This window comes from Artibeus jamaicensis, unplaced genomic scaffold (assembly GCF_021234435.1).
Source record: "Artibeus jamaicensis isolate MK-2021 breed Jamaican fruit bat unplaced genomic scaffold, CSHL_Jam_final contig_3126, whole genome shotgun sequence".
NCBI classification, from domain to species: Eukaryota; Metazoa; Chordata; class Mammalia; order Chiroptera; family Phyllostomidae; genus Artibeus; species Artibeus jamaicensis.
Window position 1 is genome coordinate 7,628,612 of NW_026521723.1, and position 13,491 is coordinate 7,642,102.

Genomic DNA, 13,491 nt, shown 5'->3' on the forward strand with positions numbered 1-13,491 from the left:
AGTTGTTCATAATAATTTCTTAACAATCCTTTGTATTTCTGTGGTGTCAGTTGTAATCTTGCCTCTTTTAAAAAAATTAATTTTATTTATTTTTAGAGACAGTGAGAGGGAGGGAGAAAGAGAGGGAGAGGAACATCAATGTGGGATGTCTCTCCCACCCCCCCATACTGGGGACCTAGCCGGCAACCCAGGCATATGCCCTAGCTGGTCTGAGAAAATGCTCGATATGATTTCAATTTTCTTGAATTTGTTGAGGCTTGTTTTGTGTCCTATCATGTGGTCTATCTTTGAAAACGTTCCATGTGCATTTGAAAAGAATTCATATTTTGCTTCTTTGGGATGAAAGGTTCTATGTATATCACTTCAGTCCATTTGATCCAGGGCATTGTTCAATGACACAATATCATTGTTGATATTTTGTTTGGAAGATCTATCCTCTCTTGACAGTGGTGTATAAAAATCTCCTAGTATAAGTGTGTCACTGTCTATATCTTTCTTGAAGTCCTGCAAGATTTTCCTTATGTATTTGGGTACTCCTATGTTAGTTGCACATATGTTTTTTCACTGTTTATGTCTTCTTTTATTTTTATTTCCTAAAATATTTTATTTATTTGTTTGTCTACTTATTTTTAGACAGAGGGAAAGGAGAAAGAAAGAGAGGGAGGGAAACATCAATGTGTGGATGCCTCTCATGTGCCTTTAACTAAGGACCTGGCAAGCAACCCTGGCATGTGCCCTGACTAGAATGGAACCAGCAACATGTTGTTTTGCAGGCATGCACTCAATCCACTGACCCACATCAACCAGGGCAGTTTACAACCTCTTCATGGGTTCTTTCCATGGGTATTATGAAGTGTCCTTCTGTATCTCTTTTTATGGTATTTGTTTTGAAGTCTATTTTGTCTGATATAAGTATTGCTACCCCAGCTTTTTTTTTAAAGGATTTTATTTATTTATCTTTAGAGGGAAAGGAGAGAGGGAGAGAAACATCAATGAATGGTTGCTTCTAGTGCATCCCCTGCAGGGAACTGGCTTGCAGGGAACCTTCCTGCAACCCAGGCATGTGCCCTGACTGGGAATCGAACCGTGATCCTCTGGTTCACAGGCCCATGCTCAATCCACTGAGCTACACCATCCAGGGCTTACCCCAGCTTTTTTTCCTGTTCATTTGCTTGAAATATTTTTTTCCAAACCTTAACTTTCTGTCTGTGTAGGACCTTTGTTCTGAGGTACGTCTCTTGTAGGCAACATATGTGTGGGTCATGTTTTCTTATCTGTTCAGCTACCTTATGTCTTTTGATTGGAGCATTTAATTCATGCACATTTAAGGTTATTATTGATAGGCACTTATTGATTTTTCCCTTTGTACCTGCATTTCTCTCTCTCACTCTTTTTCTTCCTTTTGTTAAAGCAATCTTTTTAGCATATCTTGAAATGCTGGTTTAATGGAGGTGTATTGCTTTAGGCTTTTTTTGCCTGGGAAACTCCTTATTTCACCTTCCATTTTAACTGAGAGCCTTGCTGGGTAGACTAGTCTTGGTTGTAGGCCTTTACTTTTCATTTCTTGGAATATTTTTTGCCATTTCCTTCTGGCTTGGAGTGCTTCTGTTGAGAAATCAACTGCTAGCCTTATTGGGGCTCCCTTGTATGTTACTTCCTGTTTTTCCCTTGCCGCCTCTAAGATTCTCTCTTTTTCTTCAAAATTTGGTATTTTAATTATCATGTGTCTTAGAGTAGGCCTCTTTGGGTTCATCTTGCTTGGGATCCTCTGTGCTTCCTGAACTTTTGTTGCTTTCCCCATGTCCAGGTCAAGAAAGTTTTCTGTCCTTTTTTCAAATAAGTCTTCTATCCCTTGCAGTTTTTCTTCTCCTTCTGGTACTGTTATGATTTGACTGTTGTGTGATTTCATGTTCTCTTGCAGTTCTCTTAAGCTATCTTCATATTTTTTTAGTCTTTTTTTGTGTTGCTGCTTTACCTTAGTGTTTCTTTCTACCTTGTCTTCCAGCTCACTAATATAGTTCTCTGCTTCATCCAGCCCATTTGTAATTCCTTCTTGTGTATTTTTTAAATTTCAGATATTATATTTTTCCTTTCTTACTGGTTCTTGTTATGCTTTCTATTCTTTTTTTCATGCTGTTGGAGTTCCCACTCAGTTCTTTGTACTCGTCATTGAATTCCTTGAGCATCCTTATAACCATTCTTTAGAATTCTATGTCTGATAGTTTGCTTGTCTCCATTTCATTTAGTGCTTTTACTGGGGATTCTTCCACTCTTTTCAGTTGGAGGTTCTTTCTTTATCTCTCCATTTTAGGTGGCTCTTTTTGTTTGTTTCTGCAATTCCAGATGCCCTTCTCTGCCAGCTGTCTTTTTGGGGTGAACTTCTGTGGTAGGTATTCTGTGGAACTCAGTGATATTATCTCTTTGTTCTCCTTGTCTGAATGCTCTAAGGTTGCCATTTCCTCTGTTTGTTTGTGCTCTCTTGTTGTACTTGGGCTTTACCTGTTGGTGACTTCTTTGTTGTTGGTTTCTCTCCTCCAGTGGGCTTACTGGTAATCACAACTTCCACCTTGTCTTGTATGCCACAGTATAGGTGTTGGTTAACAAATTGCTATTACCAGACAACCAAACCTACACCAGCAAAAAGAAGCCCCCCAGCATATCAGCAATCTCAAGCACAATTAAATTAAGATTAATAAAGGTAAAGAGATATTGCAGATATTATATGAGATAAAAAAGGGTATATGAGATGAATAAAAGAGAGGAAAATATTTTTGAGTGGTAAGAGGGAGGAGAATTGATAAGAGTTAGGATAAAACTGGGGCAAAAAAAGAGAGAGAATAAAATTTAAAATGTAAGTAAAACATGAAAGGGTGATGGGAATATGGGGTGAGAAAAGGGAAGAGTGTACTATGAGGTTTGAAGTAAAATTGAAAAGGTACTGGAACAACCAGAGCAAAATTGCAGAAAAACCACAGCAAGGATGATAGCAATGACAGATGAATGAAGTATAATGAAGGTGGAACAGGAATAAGAATATTGTAGAAAAGTGAAAGTGAATGTGAGATACCCACAGTAAAGAAAAACAATTTTGAGAGGATGGGGGAAGCAAACTAATAAGAGTAAGGAGTAAAGCCCAGGTTAAGAGAGGAGGGGAAAAAAAGGGAAGAGAGAAAACAATGAAATAAAGTTCCTTACTCAACTGGTCAGAGGCAGGGGGAAGGCAAAATAGAGTTAGACAATGGGAGAGTATTCTATAGGATTTAAAGTATATTTAGTGAACAAATAGGTGTATTTTTTGAGAAGCACAGTAATAACTATGGTAATTCACTCAACTACCCACTGTTTATAAAAAGTGGAAAAGAAATAAGATTCTTATTAGAGGTGAAAATGAATGTGAGATAACTTAAGAAAGAAGAGTGCTTATGTGAAGTTAGATGGAGGAGAAATAGTGAGAGTAAGGGACAGAAACTTGGTGTAGTGTGAGAGAAAATAAAGTATACAATAACAGTAATAAAGCTCAGGAAGATGAAAAAATGTATTAGGACCAGGGAAGGTGCTATGTGAGATTTGAAATAATAATAGTATGATAAAAAATATATATAACCTGAATAAAGATAATAAAAAGTAAAATACTGAGAGTACTGAGTTATTTGGAATACAAGTAAAATAGAAGAAAAATTAAAATGCAATATGAAAGAGAAAAAAAAACAAACAAAAATTCCAAGTAAGTGGGAAGAAGAAAGAGAAATAAAATAAAATTTAAAAAAACATGCAAGTTCTGATGAAGAGCAAATGTGAAATTTGTCTCACCTGTTGGTTTTTGCCTTCTGACTTCTTTCTGGATCTGTCTGTTTTTTTCTCAGCTCAAGGTCTTACTCCTTTACTCTTTTTTTTTTTAAATATTAAATTTTATTTAGTTACTTTTCAAGTACATTTTTTTTTCTCTTTCCCCCCCCGCCCGGTCTCCCCCCTTCCTCCCATTCCCCCCGCCCCAGTCCTCATCTCTGTGTCTTTCATACTTGTTCCTCAAACTCCTTTACTCTTAATTAAAAAACAAAACAAAAAAGAGCTTCCTGCTGATTGTTAATTCTGTTCAGCCAGTTCTGCAGATCTTCCCAATTCCTGCAGACAGAAGGGGCCTGGGCTCTGTTTTTCCCTTTCCTGTGGTTCCCCAAGGATAGGATCTCAGTTTGGGCTACAGTAATCTCAGTTGCCCAGTTTCCAGTGTACACCTTCAGAGCACTGCGCAGCCTGCACTCTCCACACCATGCTTTGCATCCCTTTGATTAGTCTGTGAGTTGTACTGAATGGGAGCAAATTGCACCCATACTCTTCCCTCTTTGTTGGCCAGGTCCCTGCATGGTGCACCTCAGTTCCCCTTTTGAAAAAAGTCTCTTTGGGTGCCACTGCTTCTCTGAGCCAACATCTTACTTTCCACACAGTCCAACTCTTTGGCAAGTCCAGAGTCTATCTGGATCATGGCCAGCTTCAGCCCACCACCTCTTCCAGCTCCAGAGGTAATCAAGATCCCCCAAATTCTATGGCTACTGCCCCAGCCTGGGTACACAGCCAGCTGTGTGTCTCTTGCTGCCTCTCCCCTCCCATTAGACGCCCCCCCCCCCACTGCCAACTTTATGCATCCAAGTATCTCCTGGTGGGTCTGGGACTTCCCTGCCCTGGGAGGGGAGGGAGCCATTAGGCTGCTATCACTGACCCAGATCTCCTCCAGTGTCCCTATGTCAACCTCATCTTTGGCACCAGGCCTGGGGGACCTTCCTCATCTACCTTACCACCCATAAAATCTCCTTACCACCCATTTTAAAGAATCTTCTGCACACTTTGTCTTAAAACTTCATGTTGGCCGAGGTTCTGTTGGCTGTTCACTTTGTTTTTCAGAAGATAAGCTAAGTGTCCCAGTTGGGTGCATGAGTAAGTGGGCTCAGCTTCCACCTACATGACCACCATTTTCCAGAATTAACTTTTCTACAGTATGCAGAAACTATAAATCTTGTGAAAGGAGGCACAGGTGAGGGAGCACTGATTCACCGAGGAAATAAGCAGATGCCAATCTTAATGAAATGAGAGGGTTAGGAGGTGATGGCACACTGTACAGAGTGGAGGAAATGTATCTCCATAGTATCACTAAGTAAATACTATTTATAAAATGAACTCTTATCTATTCATGTCTCAGTGATGCAGTGAGGTTGGAGGCCCTCTCAGGTAGTACCAGGAGGAAAGTGAGACAGGAAAGTGAAAGAAGTCAATACTCTAATGAGAAAATTACCAGAATGTTGAAGTAGGGTTCAGTTCTGCCAGTTTTCAGTGTCTCCCTGAGGAGTGAATGGGCTGTGGTATTTCTTCACCACCTTCCCTTTGTCAATGCCTCAGGGCTGCTTCAGGCATGTCATCTTTGAGTTACCTCAGGACTCCCTTCCATATGGGCTGAGCATTCTCTGGAATTTAGATAAAGCCCTTGGTGAACACTTATAGGTGCCTGAAGTAAGAAGCTCTCAATAGGTATGGGAATGGTGGATGCCAAGGATTTGTGTTCTGACATCCTACAAATTGTTGCAGAGAGTACAACATGTATGGTACCTGGATTGCATCAACCAGATCTAGAAGAAAAGTCAGACTGGTAACAACACAAACATTTTTTTTTTAGCCCTCCTGATTAATAACCACTAATTTTCTGGAGAAGAGAGATTAGGACTTGATATTAAAAAACCCTCTATTTTTAAAATTTATTTTAATATATTTTATTCATTATGTTGTTACAGTTTTCCCATGTTTTCTCTTCTTTATTCCCCTCTGCTCTGTACCCTCCTCCCACTATTATTTCCCCACCTTACTTCATGTCCATGGGTTGTACATGTAAGTTCTTAATCTTCTCCACTTCCTATACTATTCTTAACTTCCTTCCCCCTGTCTATTTTGTATCTACTATTTTTATACTTATCCCCTGTACCTTTTCCCCCATTTCCCCCCATACCCTCTTTCTGCTGATTACCTTCCATATGATCTCCACTTCTGTAATTGTTTCTGTTCTAGCTGTTTGCTTAGGGTTTTTTGTTTGTTTGTTTGTTTGTTGTTTTTTTTAGGTTTTGTTGTTGATAGTTGTGTCTTAATTGAGATAGCTGTGTGATAGTTGATAGTTGTCATTTTACTGTTCATAGTTTTTATCTTTTTCCTAGATAAGTTCCTTTAACATTTCATATATTAAGGGCTTGGCAATGATGAACTCCTTGAACTTGACCTTATCTGGGAAGCACTTTATCTGCACTTCCATTCTAAATGATAGCTTTTGCTGGATAGAGTCATCTTGGATGTAGGTCCTTGATTTTCATGACTTCAAATACTTCTTTCCAGCCCCTTCTTGCCTGCAAAGTTTCTTTTGAGAAATCAGCTGATAGTCTGATGGGAACTCCTTTGTAGCAACTGTCTCCATTTCTCTTGCTGCTTTTAAGACTCTCTCCTTATCTTTAATCCTGGCTAACATAACAGTGATGTGCCTTAGTGTGTTCCTCCTTGGGTCCAACTTCTTTGGAACTCTCTGAGTTTCCTGGAATTTCTGGACGTCTATTTCCCTTGCCTTGTTGGGGAAGTTCTCCATTATGTTTTCAAATAAGTTTTCAATATATTGCTTTTCCTCTTCTCTTTCTGGCACCCCTATGATTCAGATGTTGGAATGTTTAAAGTTGTCCCAGATGTTCCTAAGCCTCTCCTCATTTTCTTTTTGAATTCTTGTTTCTTCATTCTGTTCTGGCTGAATGTGTATTTCTTCCTTTTGTTCCAAATCATTGATTTGAGTCCCAGTTTTTTTCCCTTCACTCTTGATTCCCTGTATGTTTTTCTTTATTTCTCTTTGCACAGCCTTCACTTTTTTCTCTGTTTTGCAGCCATAATCAACCATTTCTGTGAGCAAGCTAATTACCAGTGCTTTGAACTCTGCATCTGATAGGTTGGCTATCTTTTCATTGCTTAGTTGTATTTTTTCTGGAGCTTTGATCCATTCTTTCATTTGAGCCACATTTTTTTGTCTTGGTGTGTCTGTTATGTAGTAAGAGGTGGAGCCTTAGGTATTAGCCAGGGTAGGGCAACTCACATTGCTGTGTTGGCGCTGTATGTGGGGGAGGTGTCAGAGAGGGAACAATGCCATTTGCTCAGCTCTTGTCTGGCTTTCAGTCATTTCCTCCACTACCCACAAGCAAATTGGGCCCTTCTGGTGCTGATTCCTGGATGGATGGTTTTGTATACATCCTAGGACCCTGTGGGTCTCTTCAAGAAACTCTCCTATGAGGCTGGGGGTTTCTCCTGCCACTTCAATCTTCACAGGTTTTTTCAGTCAGAGGTTTTGAGGCTTTATTTTCCACACTGGAACCCTGGGTTGCACAGTCTGTCTTGTTCCCCAGTTGTTCTCTCTGGTTTATCTGCATGCAAATGTGGGACTGCCCGCTTCTCCAGGAGCCATCATGCTGGGTCCACTAGCTGCCACCTTGCCTAGAATATTAAAGAGCTTAGATGATGGGGCAATTGATTCTGTTAGGGAAATAGAAAGAAAAAGAGGACACCAAGAAGGGAAGTAATATTTGAGCTGTGTGTTGAATTAGATTCTTTATTTTAAAAGATAAAAGAGAGGAAATACTGTAAGAAGAACTGTCTTAAGAATTGTGTTTAAAGTGCCTTTACATGTGGCAACCTAAAAAAACCTGTGGGGCAAAGGGTTGTTAAGACCTTTGGGAAGTTTACCCCTACAAACTATATCCTGAATCATTGTGTACAGAAAGCAACACTTGGTTTTTATAACTGTAATAACAGTGACTTGAATAATCATTTTGTTTAATATCATTTTGAATATATGTGGATTATACAGAAGGGTGCACCAATTTTGAAGCCTAATTTCAAAGAAGTATAACCATCTAGAATTTGCCAGAGAACAGAAAATAGTGAAAAACTTATAGAAAGCCTCTGAGTAGGGAGAGAACTCTTACATATTATATGGGTTTCATTTTTAATTTATTTTTAAATTACAGGAAATATACTGGTAATTATCAATATATAAGGATTTAGAATAAAAAATAAATGTTGAGATTTTTGGCGAAGTATGGCACACACATTTTATACCATGCTCCCATCTAAAATTCCAATGAAAGGACAATGAAGTGACTTTTCTGAAGTCAAAAATTCACAACAGCAAGGTTAACAATAGAGATGACAATTTAACAGATGTATAAAAACTGAAATCAGCAAAGCAGGAAGTTGAACCTTAACTGGATAGGGAATTCAAGACCAGTAGCAAAACAATCTGGACCACATGGAGGCATGAGGAATCTGAAACTGGTAGTGCTAGTAGGACTGCAAATCTGGAGGATTATGATTAGAAACGACATTTAAGAAATCAACCCCCAGATTTCCTCCTTCGGTCCACACTGTACCTGCAGTTCCCTTCCCTGATAAAAGCAGGTGGATTTTTTGGAGAGGTGGAGGCAGTGAGATTCTGAGTTTAGGACATGAGGCGTTGAAATTGCCGTGTTGGAGTCGGGGGAGGAAGTTGTGAATGTATAGTAGGAGGAAGATCAGAACACCGCCACATGTTTCTTCTTAAAGCCTGGTAGAATTATTTTAACATCATAAATAACTATGAAAAAATAAAAAGGGAAGTTTCCTCTTTCTTCATTGCAGGGCTTGATGATTCAGAGATTCTCTCAGAACCTCTCATGGGTTTTATTATGAGTATATATGAATATTACAGTGTATATTCAAATGTTACATCAGTATTCTGGATTGAAGGGATGGATTTGTATGCTAAAAAGTAGACACAAGAAGAAATGTTTTTCTCCTTAATATTTTATTTACTAGATTTTTTCAATAAGATATAAAAATAACCAAAATTTCTTTTATTTGAGACACTATTCTGTTTTCAGGTTACATGAAGTCTTAGAATAGAAACAATGATTTTACATGTTTCTTCTTATCTCTGTTTCAACCTTCAGCAAATTAATACCATGACTTTTGCTTAGATTTTTCTGTCCAATGTAAATGAGATTTGAATCTTGTTCAGTGAAACACATAACATTGATAATAGTGCCCTAGGTGAGCTGAGCCGTGAGCAGATCTTTAGTGCAAAAAATGGAGTCTTACCTTGGTGCCTGCAAGGCCTCATATAAAGTGTTTTCTTATTACGAAAGTTCCTTACTTCCAAGATGAACTTAACATATTAACACACAAATAAAATAATTTGATATTTTATTAATCCAAAATTTGTTTCTCTTATTCTTTTCAAAGTATAGAAAATCAGATACTAAATAGCTCATCATGTTACTTAGAATATTTCCTTTGAATTTTCCTTTGAAACCTGAAGCCTGGTTTATCCTTTTCCTGACAATGGACAAAGATTGTTTAAAATTGAGTCCAGTGAATAAGGTAGATGCAAAAGTTAATAAGTTCCATTTTGGGAAATTGAAGAGGCACAAAAACACCACTTAGTTTTGTGTGTGTGACTGCTGAACAATTCTAATCACTGCCCTTTTCTTGTCTAGGTGTCTATTTCAAAATCTGTGCATATATACAGATAAATGTTATCAGATGAAATATAAATGTTACCAGATAAAATAGCTCATGGAAGCACATCAATTTGTTGTTCCACTTCTTTATGTATCCATTGGTTGATACGGTGTGTGCTGACTGAGGATTGAACCTGAAACCTTGGTGTATTAGGGATGATGCTCTAACCAATTGAGCTACCCAGCCAGGGCCTGGTCAGATATATTTTGATTCAATGATTTTATTCCTTCTTTGTATGTGTAGCTGCATCCATTGGAAGCTTCATTTTTCTTAATTTATCAACTCCCTTGAGGTCACTATTCTATTAACTTAGCAAAGTATTATAATCAATCAGGTAATTAAAGTACTTTTTGTTGTAGATGATAAACTTAATAATGTACAGAATGCACCTGTATTCAAGGACTGCTGGAGTTTGTGTAGAGCATAAAGCAGCAACCACACATCTCCAGACCATGTGGGCAAGAGCACAGTCCAAGTTCAGAGGGGGACCTCAGTAATGGGGGTGGATAGATGGCAGATTAGCCAAAGAGGGATTCATAAAACCATGAAATGTGAGCCTTTCAGGTTCTTCTGTCAAGTTTCATCATATTGCAGAGAAAAACAAAGAGGCTCAAGAGGTGATTTTCCTAACACCAGGGAAGACCAGGATTCAAATTCCAGGATTTGGGGCCTAATGACTGCAGGCTTCTTTTATATCTTTGCGATCTCTCTCCCTTCTCCAAGCATTAGATTACTGTTGCAGTAATATTTTGTCTTTAATGCTTTCTTGCCTAAAATCTCATTTTTTTCTCTTTCTTTTCCAAGTTTATGCACTAGAAATTTCTCCTCATATTTCTTCTCTCTCAATTTGAAGTTCATTTATATAAAATGGGGAAGGTTTTGAAAGCATATGAGCTAAACTGGCATAAACCTGCTATGGGGTAGGAAAAAGCTAAGAGGAATTTGCTTTCAAACGTACAACAGCAGAAACTGCTGTCAGTGAAATTTCTAGCAATTTCATTTTTATTTTGGACAGCTCTTCCAAGCTCCTTGGTAATAGAACTATTCTAAAAGGTAAGAACTATATTAAAAGGTAAGAACTATTCTAAAAGGTAAGAACTATATTAAAAGGTAAGTAATCAGATCCTGTGTCTTCTACTACCAGGAGAATTTTTTATGCTTTTTGGGTCATAGTTCTTTATTGTCTGATTAGAGTAATGAATGGAGAAGACAACTGGAGGAAGCTGAGAAAACTTAATTTACATTTTGGGCCTCAACTTAGATTTGGAAAAAAAGAAAAGGCCCAGATGACTGAAAGAGGGCAGCAAGAAAGAGGATATAGAGTAGTGAAACTAAGAAAGTTTGGAGAAATTTTGATACTGAGTGGGAAGAGTTTTAACAGCTATTTAAAACTGGAGAGGAGATTCAGGAAAAGGCAAGTAAAAGGAAAAGGGATTTTAAGAAATTTTTTTTGGCACTGGAACTTCCAGCCAAAATGAAGGCATGAGTAGATACACTTTGCCTCCTAGCACAACCAGAAGAAAGACAACAATAAATTTAAAAGCAAAAGCAACCAGCCCTGGTTGGTATGGCTTACTAAACTGAATGCCAGCCTATGAAGCAAAGGGTCACTGGTACAATTCCCAGTCAGGGCACATGCCTGGGTTGCAGGCCAGGTCCCCAGCTGGAAGCACTCGAGAGGCAATCACACATTGATGTTTTTCTCTCTTTCTCTTTCCCTTTCCCTCTGTCTAAAAATTAAAATAAAATCTTAAATAAAAGAAACCAACCAAATCTGCCAGAAATTTGAACTGTATGGAAGTCTTAAAACCAAGAAATTAAAGAAAAAGAAAACATTTGTCCCCACTGGTAGGAGAGGCAGGGATAAGCAGCCAGAGTAGAGAGGACACCCAGGAAGGAGACAGCTGGAGGACTGGGTGGGCAAGGCAGTGGCTGGAGACCCCATATTTATGTGTGGATAAACCAGGAGGAATAACCAGGGAGCGAGGCAGGCAGTGCAACCCAGGGTTCCAGCATGGGAAAAGAAAGCCTCAAAAGCATTGATTGTAATAATCTGTGGGGGTTGTGGTGGCAGGAGAGACTCCCAGTCTCACAGAAGCACTTGTTAGAAAGACCCACAGGATCCTGGATTATACATACACCCACTCACCTGGGAATCAGCACCAGAGGGGCCCAATTCACTTGAGGGTAGCAGGGGAAGTGTCTGAAAGTGAGGTGAGAGCCAAGCAAGTGGCACTGTTCCCTCTCTGACTTTTTCTCCACATACAGTAACACAATGCAGGAATGTGAGTTGCCCAACCCTGGCAAATAACTAAGGCTCCACTCCTTACTGCATAACAGATATGCCAAGACAAAGAAATGTGGCCCAAATGAAAGAACAGATCAAAGCTCAAAAATAGAACTAAGCAATGAAGAAATAGCCAATCTATCAGATGAGGAGTTCAAAACACTGATAATCAGGACGGTGACAGAAATGGCTGAGTATGGCTGCAAAACAGAGAAAAAAGTGAAGGCTATGCAAAGTGAAATAAAGAAAAACATACAGAGAATCAAGAGTGAAGGGAAAAAAACTGGGACTCAAATCAATGATTTGGAACAAAAGGAAGAAATACACATTCAGTCAGAACAGAATGAAGAAACAAGAATTCAAAAAAGTGAGGAGAGGCTTAGGAACATCTGGGACAACTTTAAGCATTCCAACATCTGAATCATAGGGGTGCCAGAAAGAGAAGAGGAAAAGCAACAAATTGAAAACATAATGGAGAACTTCCCCAACAAGGCAAGGGAAATAGACTTCCAGGAATTCCAGGAAACTCAGAGAGTTCCAAAGAAGTTGGACCCAAGGAAGTACACACCAAGGCACATCATTATTATGTTAGCCAAGATTAAACATAAGGAGAGAATCTGAAAAACAGCAAGAGAAAAGGAGACAGTTATTACAAAGGAGTTCTCATGAGAGTGTCAGCTGATTTCTCAAAAGAAACTTTGCAGGCAAGAAGGGGCTAGAAAGAAGTATTCCAAGTAATGAAAGGCAAGGAACTGAATCCAAGATTACTCTATGCAGAAAAGCTTTCATTTCTAATGGAAGTGCAGATAAAGTGCTTCCCAGATAAGGTCAAGTTCAAGGAGTACATCATCACCAAGCCCTTAATATATGAAATGTTTAAGGGATTTATCTAAGAAAAAGAGTAAGATCAAAAGTAGAAACAGTAAAACTACAACATACTGGAAACTATCAAAAACTGACACTAAAAAACAAAAACAAAACAAAAATTAAGCAAACAGCTAAAACAGAAACAGAATCACAGAAATGGAGATCATATGGAGGGTTATCAGCGGGAGAGAGGAGGGGGAAAGTGGGGGAAAAGGTAGGGAATAAGAAGCATAATAGCTACAAAATAGACAGGGGGAGGTTAAGAATAGTATAGGAAATGAAGATTAAGAACTTATATGCACAGCCCATAGACAAGAATTAAGTGTGAGGGAATGCTGAAGAGTTGAAGTGGGGGTGCAGGGCAGAGGGGAATAAAGAGGAGAAAAAAATGGGAAAACTGTAATAGCATAATCAATAGAATATACTTAAAATTTTTTTGAGTGAGTCATTAGATATAATTCTTCCTTTTTTTTTTCACTGAGAGACTTTAGTATAAGCATACTGCTGTCTAAGTCTTTGGGTAGTTGGGTTTCTGTGTCATTGGGTCTATCACGGTGCTAAGATGGGCCTCAAAGTTGGAGCAGAGAAAACCCAGTTTCATTTAGAAGGTAATAGCTTCTTTTGCTACCTTCTCTCTTTCACACAATGGGTAGCTCAGTTATTCACAGTCTGCATTAACAGGAGAAATGACTGTGTGGCAGCAACCAAAAGTATGAGATGGGATGTAAATTTAACTAATACTTATAAACAGTTGAATCAAGGAAATGGCAACTAAC